Source organism: Silene latifolia, chromosome 4 (assembly GCF_048544455.1).
Source record: "Silene latifolia isolate original U9 population chromosome 4, ASM4854445v1, whole genome shotgun sequence".
Taxonomy (NCBI): domain Eukaryota; kingdom Viridiplantae; phylum Streptophyta; class Magnoliopsida; order Caryophyllales; family Caryophyllaceae; genus Silene; species Silene latifolia.
In genome coordinates this window covers 11952782-11973741 of record NC_133529.1, presented here as the reverse complement: position 1 = coordinate 11973741, position 20960 = coordinate 11952782, and the positions used below count along the sequence as shown (strand labels likewise).

General features: G+C 37.9%; 1 non-coding gene across 1 annotated transcript; it reads left to right on the top strand.

Moving 5' to 3' along the window:
• Positions 1-5501: 5501 nt before the first annotated feature.
• Positions 5502-5609, top strand: LOC141654399 (small nucleolar RNA R71). The gene has a single exon (XR_012547960.1). It is a non-coding gene; the product is annotated as a small nucleolar RNA R71 (small nucleolar RNA).
• The last annotated feature ends 15351 nt before the right edge of the window (positions 5610-20960 follow it).

The window sequence follows — 20960 nt, the reverse complement described above, 5'->3', positions numbered from 1 at the left end:
CGTTATTTTCATGGGAATTAAACGTGTTCCTGAGTTGTAGTAGTTGATTATGGATTTGATACATTATCGTTTCATATACTATTTATAACTTCATCGTTTTAATATATAATATTTTGTTTTTCATGTGGATTGTACTGACATCATTGAACGCCACAAAGTGAACTGAATTATATTATATTTGTTTGGTCCGTAATCGCCAATGTGAGCTGATAACTCCGGCTATTATATTGTGCAGTCGATTGATGGTGGGTTCAACGAGCCATAAGTCAAGCAGTTGACTGATCGATCACATATGCGAGATTATAACGATACCTCGTAGGACAAATTTTTGTGACAACGTAATGGAGTCCTAAATGTTTAAAAACATTCGGTGCCGGGTTGTGGATTGGACGTCCATTGTGTTCCTAGAGTCGATTCTTTTGACTATCGACTGTCTCTTGAGATTAAGGCAGTTTTTGGGTGACTTGGTTTCTTTCTCACGGTCTGCCGTAAATGGAGGCTAAGTAGATTTTTTCTGGGTCATTTCATACTGTGCTTACATCTGCAGGATTCGAGTTGAGGAAAATATCAAACCTTTATCAGGTATAGTTATTTCTCACGGCCAATCGAGGAGTTGTAACTGAAATGCATGGCCATGCTCGAATGATGATTCGTTTATCAGTTAAGTTACTCTCTAGTCGGGGAAACCACTTTTGATGCAGATCACTTGTAAAATACGACCTTTGTGAATACGGAATTTGCAAATTGTTTTACATTGAGTGGGAGAAATTTTAGGATATGAGAATCGGTTATCGCACATACACTTGTGAGGACAAGTGGGAGTTTGTTGGAGCTTGTGTCCTCCACAAATTAGTGTGATAACATTTGTAAATCTCTTACAGGTTCACAAGGGTATACTTCGTATTTTAATCAGTTGATTAACGATTACCTAATAACGGTTGGCTTGCTAGAAAGTTTGATGTTATTATCATACAGATGGCGGTGATCAACTGGTCCCTAAAGGTCACACCTATAGGATGTGTTTGAGAGATGTGGTTATAGAAATATGATCACATTGATGCCTAATATGACTAAACAGTTAGTCAATGTGTTGATGAGACAATTATTTAATGAAGATTAAATAATATTAGTTGAGACGAATTAACTGTCAATTCGTAAATTGAATATAATAAGTTATATTTAATTAAATGTATGTAATGTTAGCTTGAACGAATTAATCTGTTAATTTGTAATTAAATGTAATCGGTTATATTTAATATCAACAAGATGAATGTGTCATAGTGGTAATAGTGAGGGTACACAAACCAAGAGGTCATGGGTTCGATCCTCACTATATGACAATTTAACACATTTTATACATTTTTGGAATAACCGAAAATAAGAAAATTGTACTCCTTATTTTGGTGAAATGGGCCGAGAATTAATTGAATATGATCTACCCTAATTACTTCCTAATACACGGTTTATATGGGTGAGGGAGAACATTATTCTAACCTAATTTTTTCTACTCATTCTCTTGCCTCCTCTCATCGAAAGAAACACAAACAGAACCTAAAAATTAATCTGTTAATTTTTGGATCGATTCTAGCATAATCAAAGGGTATTTCTCGGAGCATCTTGGGTGCAACTAATAGGCGAATATCATTGCGATATTGTTCTTAGGCCGAATTTGCTAGGACCAAAGGTTGTTTCTTCATCCTCTTCAATTTTGTTTATGCAATTTTATTTTATGACTAGTGATCATCTTTATAAAATTCGTTATATTCCTTTAAATTAAAGAGATGCATACAGATAAATCCCACAAATAACATATGAATGCATGCTTATAAAGAGATGAAATTAAGACCATACTTATGCGTTTTGATGAAACACACATCATAAGGAGACACTTACACTTACCTAAGAGAGACCAGATATGGATGCGTCGGTCTAAAGAGGTTCTATCTTACCATTTTCTAGCTTGCCAATAGTCAAGATCAAGCTTATTCTGTTCATTTTCCATCTCCCACCTACTATGTCAAAACATTCTCATGTCACAATTATCCAATCATAAAAGAATAAGTCATTAGTTATAAGCTATCATTAGGATAAGCAAGAGGGAAAGTAGGCCAAAAGCAAGCAAAAACACACAAATTTCTCTCGAAATTTTCAAATTTTCTACATGCAAACTACACTACAATGCAAATGCAATCTCCCCCCAAGCTAAACATAACATTGTCCTCAATGTGCCAACAATTAAATTACCCAACTAAACCATACAAAAAACGGCTCAAAGCACATAAACAAGAAGGACAAGGGGTCATATTTAATGGGTTGCGAGAAATAAACTAAAGTGCAAAGCAAAGAAAACTTACTAGACTAACTAGCCTCCCCCAAGCTAGTATGTATACGAGGGACTCTTCCTTCATCATTCATCTAAGAATAGGGCCAAAAGTTGAACCCCTTCCTTCCTTTCTTCTTCTTACCACTTCCACTTCCGGATGCTCCTCCTTGTTGACCACTCCCATTAGAATCATCCTCTTGGAGAGGAGTGACATACTCACCAATGTTTTGGCCACTACCAAGACCATCACTATAGCTACTATAACCACCATACCCGCCATAGCCATCATACCCCTCATATCCTCCATGTAATGCCTCAACTCCATTATCTGAACCACAAAAATCCGGACCGGGAGCATATGTAGTAAAAGTACATGCATCATTGTTAGGAGGAGGAAATCCACCCGGGGGATAGGAGATTGCATTTGCACATCCTCCGCAGCCCGAGAGGATTCCGCCTCACCTCTTATCCTCTTAGAAGCTCCATGGGTAGAGGGTCTTCTTGGTGCCATTTTTCTGAAATTTAAGACAAAAATTCATCTTAAGGCAAACCAAAATCCATCCAAACAAGTATAATAGAATAAATTAGTGAACTAATTCATCCCATAAACATGAATAGAGCATAACACAATCAATTTCTAGTACAAATAAGCACAACATCAATTTCCCCAATTTGAGCTAGGGTTTGATAAACTAGATGAAATTGATTAAATTGGATGAAAACAAAGAGAAAAGGGAGAATTACTTACTTGATAAACCAGTCCATCATGCTTTTTGCCTTTGTTTCCGTATTTCTTTTATTTTCGTCCCGTTTTTGAAACTTACGTCCCCGAACGGGGTTTTTGCATGGAGAAGCGTGAATTTTCTCCTTTAAGCCTCATTTTATTTATTTTCTTCACCTATAAATCACAAAACAAAATACCGTCAAATCTAGTAATTTATTTCTAATCTACGAAGAACAATAAATTGCGGAAAATTAAAAATTAAAATAAATAAAAACCATTAAAAAGCTTGGGTTGCCTCCCAATAAGCGCTGGTTTAACGTCTCGCACGACTTAAGAAGCTATTTGATCAAATTTCATCATTGAGCTTGCTACTATCCGAGCTCCATTTCATAGCTTCCTTTGCATTCCGCATCCATTGGAAATTTTTCCAATAAAATTTTCCTTTCCTTTTGGCACTCTTAACAATAACGCCCTTAACATTGTTATATACAAAACAATTAACACCAATATCTTCCTCCAATGGATCCATCGGTAAGGATTCAAGTGTAGTAGAGGCAATAGAAGAGTCCACAGTGCTAAATAAATAACAAGACTCTTGTAACATTGGGCTTCTAATGGTGTTGTTTTTACTAAAGGTAACCCGGTCATCACCCACTTCTAATGTCAACCTCCCATTTTTCACATCAATTAACGCACCCGCGGTGTGTAAAAATGGCCTACCCAATATAATTGGGGTTTGTGAGTCCTGGACCATATCAAGTATGAGGAAGTCAACGGATATGAAAAACTTACCAACTTTGACGGGCACATCTTCTAAGATACCTAAAGGTCGCTTTAAAGAGCGGTCCGCCATTTGCAAAGTAATACTAGTGCATTTTAAAGCACCCATGTTAAGTTTTTCACAAATTGAATAGGGCATAAAACTTACACTAGCACCTAGGTCGCAAAGGGCCTTATCAATGGTATATGTGCCTATAGTGCAAGGAATAGAATAACTACCGAGGTCCTTAAGTTTCGGGGGAGACTTGTTTTTTAAGAGTGCACACACTCTTCAGTGAAAGCAATGGTCTCAACCTCATTGAAGGATCGCTTCTTTGAGAGAATATCCTTCATAAACTTTGAGTAGGAAGGGACTTGGGTAAACAATTCTATAAATGAGACGGTGACTTGTAAATTCTTAACAACTTCCAAGAACTTACCGAACTTACCTTCTTCCTTGTGCTTTGCTAGACGGTAGAGAAATGGTACTTGAACAACTTTTTTTAGAGGAGCATCCTCCACATCTTTCTCTTTCTCTTTCTCAACCTCAATAGGGTCATCCACCTTTTTAGAAACGGCATCACCCTCCTTAGCATTAGGAGAGCCATCTTTCTCAACAATCACCTCGTTACTTTCTTTGGGCATAGGGGGCTCAACATCCTTGGTATCAAGCTTGCTCTTTCTCTTAAGCATCAATAATCAATGAGGAAATGGCACACGGTCCCTAACAAGAGGCTCTTCACTAGTTTTCTTTTTGTCATTTCCCCCAAGCTTGGGCTTTTTAACAACCACCTCGTCATCCAAAGTCATGGATAGTCCATCATAGCTTGTACCACTTCTAAAGGAAATAGAATTAACGGTCTCATGTGGTTGCGTACCTTGGGGCGGTAGTTGGCCGGTTTTCCTTGAAGAGTTAGATGAGGCTAGTTAAGCCATTTATTGCTCTAACATCTTGATTGCAGCATTGTGAGCTTGATCACTCTTTTGAATTTGAGCCAACAATTTCCTTTTCATTTGAACCATCAAAGCCTCAAGTTTACCCCCTCCTTGGTAATTTTGTTGGACATTTTGTGGTGGACCTTGGTTTTGTTGGTAATTTTGTTGAGGTCTTTGTTGTTGGTTTTGAAAACCCGGTGGATGATTGTACTTTTGTTGTTGAGGGACAAAGTTATCGTATGGTTGGGGCGCAAAATTTTGTTGGGGTTGAGGGTTTAACACATTGTTGCTTGTGTAAGACAAGTTCGGATGTAATTTTGAGTTCAGGTTATAAGTATTTGAAAATGTACCCGGTGGATAAGAACTTTGTCTAATAGCTTGATAAGCACATACCTCTTCCATAGTAGCTTGGCAATGAGCGGCATAATGACCCACACCTCCGCACACAATGATTTGACTAGTAGAGGAAATGACATTTAGTTGTTGAAGAGAATCTCTAGCATCTCGTTCCGCCAATTATTGTTGGAGTAAGGCAATTTGAGCTAACAAGACGGGATTGTCGGAGGATTCTTCTTTACCTTTGAGTGACACACTTCGGGAATTAACATAATTGCACGTCATGGATCCATAGATTCGATTGTGGCATGAGCAATATCGGTGTCAATTTGATCAAACCGCCCATTGTTGGCGGAATCAAGAATCGTTCGGGACTCGGCACAACATCCATTGCAGAATGTTATAGCTAGGAACCAAGCATCCAACCCATAATGTGGGTACTGCCTTTGCAACACTTTGAACCTCTCCCAAGCCTCATATAAGCTCTCAAGAGCTTGTTGACAGAATCCGGTGATTTGGCTCCTCAAGGTTTGAGTTTTCTCCGGTGGCAAAAACTTTTGATAGAAAGCAAGAGCCAATGTCTCCCAATTTTGCACATGCAAGTTGGGATCCTCCAAAGGACTTCCTCCAAATTGCTTCCTCTCCACAAGGCTAATGAAAGCCGGTTTGATCTCGAATTCCGGCATGGTAATTTGAGTAGTTGTAATACCGGCCGGAAGCATAGCCGCGGTGGGCTTGGAGTGATCGGAAGGTTTCGACGTCTTTTTAGTTGGAGATGGTGGTGGTGGTGGAGATGATGAACTAGAAACCTCCTCCTTTTCAAGAGCTTTAAGATCATCTAGGTAAGACTTTCTAGCACTTTCAACTTGCACGGGAGAAGCGGCCTCTTTCATTTATTTCCAAAAACGCCGTCTTCTCCGGAAGGTTTTCTTGGGTTCGGAATCCGGTGAAAGCAAATATCCACCATGAGAAGACTTGGGCATAAGACAACAATCTCTAGAAAATGATAAGTAACGGTCTCAAGGAACAAGTGTTCCTTAAGACAAAGAAAACTAGATAGAAATCAACAAATCTAAATGCAATAAACCGTGCTCCCTGGCAACGGCGCCAAAATTTGATAGGCTATCACACACCTATGCAAAGATAATTTCCCTAGACATAAATTAATGTAGCAATAGGGGTCGAACACAAGGAGACGGGAATTGCGCTATTAAATGCTATGAAAAGATTTCTATCAAGGTCGATTACGAATGGTTTGGTTTATTGGTTGGTTTGTTGATTAGCAAATATTACGATGTAAACTACTCCCTCCCATCCAGACCAAAGGTTACAGTTGCTTTATCACACTTGTCGAGTCACGTTTTGTAACGTGCATATCTTTAGTTACACATTATTAAAAATTATAAAAATTTGATATTCTTATAGCATTCATGACGATAAATCAAACAAGATCTCACATGACTATATTTTGTCTTATAGATTAAGAATAATATCAAAGATTCCTTACAACCATAAATAGATTAAGAATAATACACATGCTAAAGCTTGAATATATTATAATCAAATGTTTTAACATTAACTAAAAGCTTAACAATATTGAAACTAAAATGAAAACTATAAGAGAATTTTGCTTAAGGCTAGAGAGTGAAATAGTGTATGAAAGACGTATGAAAAGATATCCCTAATGACGGATTAATGCCCCTATTTATAATAAAATAGGGGCATAACGTAAAATCCAAAGAGGGGGTCAACCCCGATCGGGGTTGCCAACCCCGATCGGGGACGTGGGTTTTCGGGTATATCTTCTTAACTTCTTGATTAAATGCTCGAGGAATCTTATGCAAATCCTTAATGCCTCTTTAATCTCCGGTTAAACACTCTGTTTAGCATCACATGAGAATTCTAAGAGCATCCTAAGTTGAGCATCTCATGTAAAATTTTGTGAACTTGTAATGTGTGCTTCATTTTGTGATTTAATTAGCATTTTACATTTCACATTTCTTCATGCTTGGCTTTATAATTTTTTCTATGGTCCATGTAGCTTTCATACTTAGCCATATATTCTAGTGCTTGCAATTGTGATAGGAAAAAACCTCTAAATGTTTAGATTTCTACCAAATGTAACAAGTACAAACAATGCAACTAGAACACAAGATCACCTTTTTTTATTTCATTATTTATTATCATATATTATTATAACAAAAACCTAACATATGGTATAAGGTTTTGAGGGTGGAAGAAAGTTTGGGTAGATGGCACAATGTCACGGTTGGATTTCCGTACAACCGAGGTTCATGTACTGGGAGCGCTTCAAGGCTCAAAGGATCAATCTTCAAGGAAGAATCTAGAAGATTGGAGAAGTGCCGAGAAATGTCGAGAAGTTTCTAGAGGATAGTAGAAGCAACTACAATATTCTAGAAGGGTTTGGAATATTCTAGAATAGTGTAGAGTAGTTTAGAGTGTTCTAGAAGTGTCTAAAATATTCTAGAATAGTGTAGAGTCTTTTAGGTTGTTCTAGATTGTTCTAGTGCATACTAGAATTGTCTAGAAGGGTCCAGAATCTTCTAGTAGGTACTAGAACATTCATGTACATGATAGAGATATCTAGTAGTGTCTAGAACATTCCGGAAGTTTCTGGGGTTGTGATGTCCAGAGCATTCCAGAAGGTTCCGCTTCCAGAGAGTTCCATAGGAGTAGTATAAATAGGGGTAAGGGGCATCATTTCCCAACCATCCTACCACACACACACACACACACACACACACACACACACACACACACACACACACACACACACACACACACACACACACACACACACACACACACACACACACATCATTTGCCACACACACACACACACACACACACACACACACACACACACACACACACACACATCATTTGCCAACCATCCTACCACACACACACACACACACACACACATTGTATCGAAGCCTTGTAATTCCCTTAAGCATTCAAGTGTAATATAAGTAACATTTCCATACTTAGTGTCTAACCTTCTTATCCGACATTTAGCATTTACATTACTTATAATATTCCGCTGCAAAGGAGTTGTCTGACTTAGCTTGCAAAGGGGTGCGAGTTAAGTGGCACACGAGATTGGTTTTCTAGTGTCAAATTAACCAAGGCGTGACAAGTGGTATCAGTGCAGGTTCGCCTGCGAAGACCATACATTGCGGAGATATCGGGTGATGAAGCAACTAGTGCCATTAGTGGGACCGTGAATGTGCAGAAGGCAAAGGAGGCTACTAGTTCTCGGCTTACGCGCTTGGAGGAAGCTATGGTGGAGCACCAAGGGTGCTTGAGAGAATAAGTGAAAACGTGGAGAATGTAAGTGATCAGGTCAAGGCGTTGGATAATGGGGTGAGCGACCTTGTGAAGCAGGAGATGCAAGGTGCGTTCAACGTTCTTGCAAGCTCACTTGAAGAGAGGCTTGATAAGAGGATGGACGAGAAGCTTGCTGCCTTAGTCCAGCCCCTCTTGAAGCGAATCGACGAGCTTCATGAACAAATCGTGGTGTGTAGAGCTGCAGTGGCAGGGAGTGCCACAATTGGGGAGGCATCGATTAGGATCAAGGTGCCTAAACCGTCGAAATTCAACGGGAGTCGGGACGCAAAGGAGATAGATAATTTCATGTGGTACGTTGATCGTTACTTTGACGCTCTCCGAGTTGAAGATGATGCCACGATGATCACTACCGCCAGTATCTACCTTGTCGATGACGCAATCCTATGGTTGAGACGTCGACAAGCCGAGGTGAAGAAGGGACTATGCCAAATCAGGACATGGGACGAGTTCAAGGTAGACTTCAAGAAGCAATTCTACCCCGAGAATGCCGAGGAGGTTGCTTTGAAGAAGTTGCGAGCGTTGCGACACACGGGGACCGTAAAAGAATATGTGAAGCAATTCTCATCAATGGTATTGGAGGTGTCAAGTATGCCGGAGAACTTGTTGCTCATATACTTCATGGACGGGTTACAACGTTGGGCAGAACAAGAGTTGAAACGCCGCAACTTAAAGACCCTAAATGAGGCGATTGTGGCGGCAGAGTCCTTATACGAGGTGACAAGTGATCGAAGGAGGGGCAGAGAGGCGGATAGCGGCAACGAGATTGGTGGGGGAGACTGCCAATCAAGCACCATCACGGGTGATGGTACGAGGGCCAAGGAAGCAACACATGACCGGAGTCGTATGCAGGGGCGCGACAAAGGTAAGACGTTCAACTGCTTCTTATGCGGAGGGCCGCACATGGTCAGAGATTGCCCCCAGCGGGCAAAGCTTAGCGGAATGGTGATGCACAACGAAGATGATGAGTCATCTGAGTCCCATGAACCACAGAGGCTTGGGGCAATGAGACTTCTCAATACGGGGGTTGTGGAAGAGCCGACAGGACTGGATACCACGATAAAATTTGGCGTCGAGCCGACGTTAAAGGCTACCGGGGTCGTTAGCAAGGAGCCTGTGGGGCTGGATGCTACGACAAATTGTGAAGTCGGGCCGACTAAAAAGGCTAACAAGGTCGCGTACGAGATGATAACAACAAATGAAGAGGCGGAACGCAAGTACAAGGGGAACTTGTTGACCGTCAATGGGGAGGTGAACGGTGTTCATACTCGGGTGCTAATCGACTCAGGTGCAACACACAACTACGTTACTGTAACACCCCCATACTCCAAGTGCCTTACCAGGACCACTCAGGTATAAGGATGCCACCATCTCGGTTACCCGAGGCATGATATTCATAAGACAATAACGAAACAACTTTAAATGATATAACTTTAGTGAAAAGTACAACCAAGGCCAAATCCCAAAATACGGGTACAAGTTCTTAAAACCAACTGTCTACTGAAATACTAAAATGTCATAAAACTAAAAGACTACAGCGGAAGACTTCTATCGTCAGACGGTGGCACCTCCAAGCTATCCCAAGATTTCAACTCAAACTCGCTCAATTCACCGCTCACCATCCCGAATGGATCACCGCAGGTTTACAAAACAACAACCGGGTCAGTACTAATCACACAACTCAATATATCAACAATAAGATAAACAGACAAAATTAACCGTCACACACACACAACCACACCAATCCCAACAATCTCAATCACCGACCGTCCACTGGACCAGCCCTGCCAGTGGGGGACCGCAGCCGTACCCACCAAATCCGCGCTCCTCATAATGAGCGATAACCCTGTCCATTAATGTGCACATCCCCTTCCGTGGCGGGTTCCACGAAGGGCGAAACTAGGGTGTGAAGCCACTCCCGCAAGTGACCCCACTCAGCCGAGGACACGCCTCGAGAACCAGAGACAAACAATCACAATCACAGCCGTCACAATACAATTACGATATTAAACAATCAATCTCAACACATCAACAATCATCCCATTATGGGACTAATACTGAGTAGGAAATCCTACCTGGAAAGCACAACAATCAGACGGTCTCAACAACTGTATCAAAAAGCCTCTTCTACAAATCCTTCTCCTATCATACATACATATAATCACTACCAATCATTATCTACAACAAAACCCCCAATTCCCCATATTAGGGTTTAAACAACTTAAACGAAATACTATAAAAACGGTACATAGATCTTACCCTCGACGCAAGGATCTCAACGCTATAAAGAAAGGTGAAATCCGACCTTCCAAACTCCGGGATTTGCTAACAATGCGATAGATGCGAAGAACGATGTTTTGTTTTCTCTCTTAACAGTAATTAGGTTTTGAAAAGTGTTTAAGAACAATGACGGAAAAGATTATATACCTAATCGCATTATTAACAAAACCCGAGAAATAACTCCCCGTAAACCGGCTACTCGATCGAGTAGCTACGGTACTCGATCGAGTGCCCCCTTACTCGATCGAGTACCCACGTTACTCGATCGAGTACCCAACAGGTCAGAAACTATTTTAAAACGCAACTCACCCTTACTCGATAGAGTAAGGCCTACTCGATAGAGTACCCAGAGACTCATAAATACGGAGTATTACAGTTGCTTTGAGAGTGGTTAGGGATATGGGTATTCGATACACCAAAACTGGGGGCGAGTTGAAGGCAGTGAATTCTTCGGCTACGCCAATTTACGGGATGTCCTATGGAGTCCCAATCCGCTTGGGGATGTGGAAGGGGAAGGCCAAATTCATAATCGCCGATATGGATATCGACGAAGATGTTGTGCTTGGCATGGATTTTATCGATTCTTTCAGGCCCTTCAAACTCGGGGATGGCGTGATCACCATCATGTCAAACGGAAGCGAGATTGATATCGAGCTCGCACAAGAGGAATGTTGTGCAAGGATCACTTCCTTTCGAGTGATTAAGGCGCCAAGAAGAAGGCGTCGACCAAAGATTCAAGAAGGGACTAACCCCGCGAGGAATTGGGGATATGTTCAACAAGGGTGTTGTTGTTGCTACACAGCTAGTCATCGAGGCCAGAAGACAACATATGAGCATAGTTATCGAGGATCGACCGTGACGAGGACGTCTACGGCTTTGGTGGAGGAGAATGTCACGGTTGGATTTCCGTACAACCGAGGTTCATGTACTGAGAGCGCTTCAAGGCTCAAAGGATCAATCTTCAAGGAAGAATCTAGAAGATTGGAGAAGTACCCAGAAATGTCGAGAAGTTTCTAGAGGATAGTAGAAGCAACTAGAATATTCTAGAAGGGTTCGGAATATTCCAGAATAGTGTAGAGTAATTTAGAGTGTTCTAGAAGTGTCTTGAATATTCTAGAATAATGTAGAGTCTTTTGGGTTGTTCTAGATTGTTCTAGTGCATACTAGAATTGTCTAGAAGGGTCCAGAATATTCTAGTAGGTACTAGAATATTCATATACATGATAGAGATATCTAGTAGTGTCTGGAACATTCCGGATGTTTCTGGGGTTGTGATGTCCAGAGCATTCCAGAAGGTTCCGCTTCCAGAGAGTTCCATAGGAGTAGTATAAATACGGGTAAGGGGCATCATTTGCCAACCATCCTACCACACACACACACACACACACACACACACACACACACACACACACACACACACACACACACACACACACACACACACACACACACACACACACACACACACACACACATTGTATCGAAGCCTTGTAATTCCCTTAAGCATTCAAGTGTAATATAAGTAACATTTCCATACTTAGTGTCTAGCCTTCTTATCCGACATTTAGCATTTACATTATTTATAATATTCCGCTGCAAAGGGGTTGCCTGACTTAGCTTGCAAAGGGGTGCGAGTTAAGTGGCACACGAGCTTGGTTTTCTAGTGTCAAAGTAACCAAGGCGTGACAACAAGCTAGTAAATTTTGTGAAAACAGTTTTAAGTTTACATCTCTTTTGTTTCTTATACTTCATTAAAATGGTTTTTTGTGCTTTTTACCGTATTTCTTCCTTTTAACTTGGACACTCATCTCCTCCACCTCTATCTTTCACTTTAAACGATAATAGTAATCACATAAATACCATTTTGATTAGTCACAAAAAAAAAATGAATACCAATTTGATAACTAGCATAACCCATGCTAACATTCCGACAATTTCACTATTTTTGTCAAATAGTTGACCATCAGATGTTCTACAAACATCCGTTAGAGCCTCAAACTTGTTATCAGTACAGGGATAGTTGACAAAACCCAAAGTTTCAGAACCAAAAAATATTCAACATAACCAATAAGCTGCCAAATTACCCAATAAAAGCTTACCAACCAACAATATTTGTTTCTGGACAATTTTAAAGCTTACGAAAACGCATGCCTAATTTCAACTTAACAACGTCCGTATCAGCATTATACCAGATTCCGAGAATCCCATATAGCAGTCTAGCAAAATTGTAAACTCATACTATATATTCTAACAGTAAACACAAGTGAGGAGATAATTTGGATGAACCTCAAATGCAGTCGATGTCAATATCCTTTTTTTTATCTCATCCACTCTTATTCTATATGTCCCATCAATCTCTAACACACAAACAATATTCTTAATAGACTCATACAACCTTGTGGTAATCCGATATAAATTAAAACGCATAATATTGTATTATAATAACCATCATAATTGGAGCTAGTAATTTAAATGCATGATGTTAGAAATTTTCTAAGATCATTAATAAATATATATAATATCAAAAAGAAGAAAAATAAATAAATATAATATCGAAAAGAAGAAAAATAAATAAATATAATATCGAAAAGAAAGAAAAAAAATCGACAACAATAATTATAACAATATTCGTGGCGCAACACTAATAAATCTAACAATATTTATGACACAATGCTAATAAACCGTGGCAAATTATTAGTAAATTGTGGCAAAATACATATTATGGCAATATATATGTATAAATAATGGATTTTTTTTTATTTAAAAGACCCCTTTGTCCCTAGAGTCTAGTTCGACTATGGGAGGCACGTTAAGACTTAAGAGTCTATGTCCGTAAGGTCCACCTTATTAAGAGCTTATATAAAGAAAAAATTAAAAATAATAAATCTCTAATTCTCTACTAAGTGAAATATCAACTAGCTTAATTTTTGGATTATTCTTATAAATCTCTAATTTGTACACTATTTAATTAATTAATAATTAAAATAATCATTTTCAATATTAAAGTACGATATTTATGGCTCATTTTAAGTTGCATACGAATAATAAATACCTTTAGAAAATAACGGAAATATATCTGATTTTCGCCAACATGTTCAACACAAAGAGGAGACGTTTTAAAAACATTGTTTTGGTTGTTCTTTGTAGATGTCAAAACTTAGGATAAAAGATTTTATTTTAATACTCAAAACAAATTATTTTCAGAATAAATATTGTACCAAAACGTATATAGGTTATAATATAACAGATATATATACCCCATAAGAACTAAGGAATATAATATAGCGACACAACTATAATGTAAAATTGATCTCTATCTCCGTAGATAAAAACCACAAAACTTATCTATATAAATGATTCAATCACTTCTATGTGATATTGATATGTAGGAAATTGGATGAACAAACGAAATCATAATAAGTGATGCCAAGCATTTCTCCAGATAGATTAATCACATACGCTTAGGAAAAAAAAATAAGTTATAAACGTGTTAGTCAATATTATTGTTAACCACTTAAAGTAAATTTTAATAAGCAAAAAAAAAAAAAATTAAAGAATTAAAAAAGTATATTGCAATTCAGTACAATCATATATTTCAACATCATGACATTCCACGCTACAATTAGCAAAGTCAATTGTCAATACAATCTTTAAAGTTGTTTGATACCGTCTTTAAATTATACTTCCTCCATTTCAATGGGTTATATACATTTGCTTTTTGCACAAGTATTTAAGTGAGTGGAGTTGGAAAATGTAATTACTTATCTACCCTTATACAACTTACCTTATTACTTTAATTTTGCGGTCCCACTAATTTTGCTCCAACTTTGCCTTCAAATAAGTTAGGGTTATGATAGTCTTTTAATATGTACAAGAGTGAACCAAATTAGAAATGTATGGAATTGAATAGAAAGACAAAAAATGTATATAACCCATTGAAATGGAGGAAGTATCTAAAATCAAAAAATTAAATTGAAGTTATTAAACCTGGGTAATCCAAGGATATAGGTAATATGGTTCATAGAAATATCGTTCTACTATTACCAAAACATCATTAGGTTTGGATTTTGTACTTTTGTTGAATGAAGGCACATGTAAAATGTTATCTGAACAACAAGATTATTCTCAATAAACAACAAATTTTATTATTTTGATTTAGAATTATAATAAAGTGTCTTTTGAAGCATAGTACCACACAACCACATATAAGACACACAAACAAAGGATATATTTAAATTAACGTAATAATAACATTTATCCAAGAAACTTGAAATGGGTGATAAGTTGTAGGTTGTAACCTACAACTTAATTGCTAATTCATCGGGTGTAGGCTTGTCGAGAACCATATGAATGCTCTTAATAGCCTTAAGGCTAACCTGGTCTATTTCGAATTTCACAGCACCACCAATCTTAGCCCACATACAGCGCCACAACTGTAACAATACATATAAAAACTAGTTAATCACTCAATCTTCATTATGTGTCAAATAAATTCATTCATACATGTAAGTGATTAAAGTTAAACTCAATTTTTGTCTTCCATATACCTAAACCTTCTAACTTACAAAATAAAAATCTGAAAGCAGATAAAGATCAGTTACGGCTAAAGCTCCTAAAGATATCCAACAATAGCCTACAACACTATAAGTTAATCCAATAACTTGTTAAATAGTCACGCCTGATAAATCGCAAGTGAGTGTGTTTTTGTTCCACATAATGTTACGTAATTAAAATTACTAATCTAATCTAATTTTATTATCACATGTTACGTTAATATAACATCATTTTCACATAAGTCAGCGAATTAAACATAAGATCGACTTAGTATATATATACCTACAATTATATAAATATGCAATTCCAATATGAAATCCTACAATGACGTAAAATAAGCTCGGGGTATATTCATGAACATATATACGCAACTCCAGTGGTATAACAAATTGTGGTCTATATTTACATTCATACGTATGTCTTGCTAATTTAGGAAAGAGTTACCTTATCAATCCAAACTTCATCAAATTTGCTTAAAAATATTCTTATAAACCTATAGTTTTTAAGCGAAAAAGTTAAATACAAGTTACTAACTTCAAAGCCATAAGCGAGATGGCGATATTTCTAAAACAATATGCAAAGCATGAAATATCAAATCAGAAAATTCCTAAAATGAAGATGAGTAAGGGTAAGTCTAATGTGTTTTTTAATGGGGTCAAAGAAGAAATCAAACATGATATTCTTCAGGTGTTTGGGTGTGTGGAAGGGACTCTCCCTTTTAGATACTTGGGAGTCCCCATCAAAACTACTAGACTGACTGCTCATGACTGTGCTCCCATTATTGAGAAACTCATGAACAAAATTAGGGGACTAGATACCAGGAAGTTATCTTATGCTGGTAGATTAGTCCTGATAAAGTCTACGTTGAAAACTTACCATAATTACTGGGCTCAAATGTTCATTATGCCAAGTGGAGTCATAGCACGAATAGAAGCAATCTGCAGAAATTTCCTCTGGGATGGGTCCACTGATTATATGAGGACTCCTTTGGTGGGGTGGTCCAAAATCTGTAAGCCTAAGTCTGAAGGGGGTCTTGGTCTTAAAGATGACCTAGTTTGGAATAAGGCTGCATTGGGTAAACTCTTGTGGTGGCTCTATGCAAAAGCTGATCACCTTTGGGTTAAGTGGGTTAGTCACACTTATCTTTAAGCTCAATACTGGAAATGTTATGTGCCGACCCAAGACACCAGCTGGTCCTGGAGAAAAGTTTGCAAAGTAAGGGATCTTCTTATTGGCCCCTACTTACAAGGTCAATGGGATAATATCCTTGGTAAAGCATATACTATTGCCAAGGGGTATGAGTATCTCAGACATAAAAATGCCCAAGTCTCTTGGACGTCCCTGGTCTGGAATCAAATGACTATTCCCAAACATAGCTTTCTAGCATGGATTTATTTCCATAAAGGATTGAACACAAATGAAAAACTGAAAAGCTTTGGATTAGACATTGATACTACCTGCCTTATTTGTGGAGATGGGATCGAAACCTTGGAGCATCTTTTCTTTTCCTGTGTTTATAGCCAGAGAATCATTAGTAGAGTTGAACAATGGATGGGTTTCAGCTTACCTCGAGACGATGTGACTGAATGGCGGATTAACATCCCTGGATCTCAGAATAAGAAGGATACTATCAATGGAATCATCAATGCAATGATGTATTCCATCTGGCACCAGAGAAATCGCAGAAAACATGAGGCAAACATCATCAGACCTGAAACAGTGGCTATTGGAATCATCAAAGATATGAAGATTTGGCTAGCTAAATTTGTGATAAGGAGGAAGAAATTGCAGGATCAATGGATCCATGCTTTGTGTGGAACTTGAGAAGTCGCCGCTGCTCTTTTCTCTCTCTCCTGATTTTGTTGTTAGAATGAAATAGGGTAAGATTGGAGAATGTCGGTGGACTTGTTGGGATATTTGTGCCTTGGGCCTAGCTGTTTCTTTTTTATTTGTTTTGGCGTGTATAGTCTGGCCCAAAATGGGTCGTCTTAGCACGGTGTATGGTCACGATCTTCTTTTGATTTAATGAAAGCTTACATTTTATCAAAAAAAGAAAATTCCTAAAAGAAAACTATCATGCATGTAACGTACTTGTATTTTTGTTGTAATGATGCCACCACTTATACAATGAGGATCATTTGTCCTACTTTTGTGTATTCTATATCCCGCTCCATACACATCTTGACAAATCACTTGTTTCAAATAAAAAATATATAACAAATATACTAATGTGTTGATGTCATATTGAGTTATTATTTTAATGATAATAATACATGTATTTATAGTATCAAAATAGAAGGAATCCAAACCCTAATACTCTAAACCCTAGACAATAGTTGTCGTAAGCTATCTATAACCTAATTCCTCTAACATGCCCTCAAACTCATAGTAATTTGCTAAAATTTCCACGAGTTTGCACAAAAAATTAAAATAAGAAAAAGCAATTGAAATCTTCATCTTCATTATCAGTCTTCATCATCGTAATTCGTAAGGTTGGTAAACAAGTGTAAGACTTGCTAGAAAATTCCTTCAAACAAGAACGTTAAGCTTTTTGAACTTGTCGAATATTAGGTAATTTTTTAGAAACACTAATCGGACCTAACAAATTTAAGTAAAGCGGAAAATTGTCCATCAATTTCAATATTTGGAGAACAATAAGTTTTTCGAACTCCAAACAAATTTGGACCACCATCATGGTGATTATGGTTGTGTAATTCACCAATCATTTTCTGTACCTCTCTGTACGAAGTTGATGACGTTTAATTAAGTATAGAAGTATAAGACTTGTAAATCAATTTTTTTTTTGACAACAATGAACTTTTATAAATAAAACAAAACAAAATTACATATTATTCGAGACTACATAAACTAACTACAATACAAACCGAGGGGCCTCAGAGACCCCGCAACTACTTGATGACAAGCAAACCTGGCTACACCTAGAAATGGACAGCATGGTAGATGAAAGCCGACGTTTCTTGAATGGTGGATGATAGTGGGCGTCAAATTGGATCATGTTGGGATCCTTTCTTTTATACCTCCTGACCACCGTAACCGTCTTAGTGTACCTGCAAACAAACGCTAAATGCTCCACAGAAACCATAGATTTCGTCTTCAAATTATCATCAGCCCGCGGCATGCGACCTCGACCCTTGAAATGATCCATCTTGTGGCTACGTATCTTGCTCGAGTGTTCCTTAACTGCTGCGAAATGAAACTTATCCATGGAAACTTTGCTAATAGAAGACGAGTCCAAAGTTAGGCGTTTTTTCTTATCAATTTGAACAAGAACCTCCTCATCAACCAACTCAGCTCTCTCTATAGTCTCATTGGACATCTCACGCGTCTCAGACAATGGATTAGAAGTAGGACTAAATGACGGAACTGCTGCTTCCCATGAAAACTCTTCACGGAGAGTTCCCGTCTGGTCTTCCTTAGGTGGAAGGTTGTGAACACGGACTGTCATTGTGGTTAAAAACTTGTACTGATGAACCTGAATCTCTTTACCTTGAAGGAGTTTTTTGTAAGAACCTGCATCAATTCTTAGGTGGGAATGGCCTCCGCCATTTTTGCTAAATTTGAGAAATTGATTATCTTGATTTTGATTAGAGCTAGGAGTAGGATCAACATTCATGTCAAAATCAGATGAAGACTCATTACTAACAATTTTGCTACTACCCAAAACCAAACAATCTGAAAAATCTGAAGACGGTATAGCATTATCAATAGAACCCAACTGGGACGATGAACAAATGTCATCCACAATCTTCTTCCGCACTGTATTAGCTTCTTGAGTTGGAAGAGAAGAAACAAACTTTTTCTCTGCTCGAACATCGTTTGCATCCATAGAGTCTATAACAACTCGTTTACCATTTTGATTAATAACAAGTGACTGCCTAACTTCCTCTAATTCTCGACTAATATCTCTATTATGAGGCTCGACCAAACTCGCCTCCTCCAAAGTCACACTAACCTCCGAGAACCTATTCAGATTTTTAAGAGCTACTGCCTTACGAAAGAGAGCTTTAGTATTACTAGGAAAGAAATTTAAAACCATAGAACAAAAGATAAGAGCTCCCTCAAACTCATGAATTTTATTAGCACATGCCGCTAAATTCAAACATAAAGAGACAGCAAGCGATGAGGTTGAATTTAATTCAAGATCGATTTTATTCTTGATAATCGAACTCAACGGACGACATGCCTTATCATAGCAGTCGCCAGCAAAATCAAACTGATGTTAATGAAAAAAGGTATTACCAAATCTTTAATAGCTTGAACTTTAGAAAGAGGGGAATAATCCAATTGATTAAGAACAGACTGAAATTGAACCTCATCATCGGACAACACCTCACTACCAAAGACAAAAACAAAGTATTCAAGAAAATTAGCATCGGAAAAGGAAGACATGATTTAAAGGACGATGCAGCCTGACACTAACGAAATCAGCAAACAAAATAAAAGATTATAACAGAGCAAAACAACATGAAATAGAAAGAGGGTAAAATGGAGTACTAAGAGTGAAGAACTTCCCCTACTGAATCCTGATGAAAACTAGTATCCCGAAAAAAACAATGACTAAAACACGCTGAAAATCAACCCAGAAAACCGCTACACAGTAGAAATCGAGAAAAAAAACACCGTGAAAGGCCGAAATCCCTTTGCAGTTGCAAAGCCGCCACCACGGAACGAACCGAAACAATCCCTTGTAATTTAAGATGGAAACTCTCGCCGACGACCAGGAGGAATTTGGTTTTCGTTGTAGTCGCCGGCGAGAGAGAGGGCGGTTTTGGTAGGCGGTGGATTGACGGTGGGTTATTTTGTAAATCAAATTTTAAACAAGAAGGCAGGGACTCAAGAAGAGTTAACAAAAAATATAGATTTTGACTTTTTACACTAAATTAATTACCTCTTACATTTTACCTACACTTTCATATAACTTCTCAACTAATATTGTTTTAGTGAGGAATATTCGTGTAAAACCATTTCAAGAATAAATTGTGCTAATGTAAGTGTTTGGTAAATGGCATATTTAGCTAGTCTAAGCAAGCTACTCGGTTTTGCTATGCGTTGTCGAAAAACGCTTGCGACGCCAAGCTATGACCCCTACCTCTCGAGGTCATGTTCATGCTCATTATGAAGAATAAAATAAGCTCAAAGTGTGATGGTTGCGACCCCTATCGGGGTTGATGACCCCTAGCACTAGGGCTTCCAGGCTAGAGCGAATACACTACTACAAATATAGGCAATAATAACGGTCGTTTAACAACACATATTAACGTGAATTGGTAATAACGTTGTTAACTGTATTATTTTATTTTCGCGGAATTCAGTGAAAATTAATAACAATAGCTATAACCGTTGTAATTACTTATAACAACAGTTATATAAATAATAACCGTTGTCATTCATAAAATAATAACAACGATTTAACACGTAATATATAATAACGTTGTTAATTGGATTATATTATTTTGGCGCAAATCAGTGAAAATAATAACGAGTAATTTGTGGAAACCGTTGTTATTAGTAATGACAACGGTTTATAATATACAAAACTGTTGTCAATACTTTCAGTGTATAGAAAAAACAAAAACAAAAACAAAAACAAACACCACAATACCACACAAACACAAACACAAACATAAACACAAACACAAACACAAACACAAACACAAA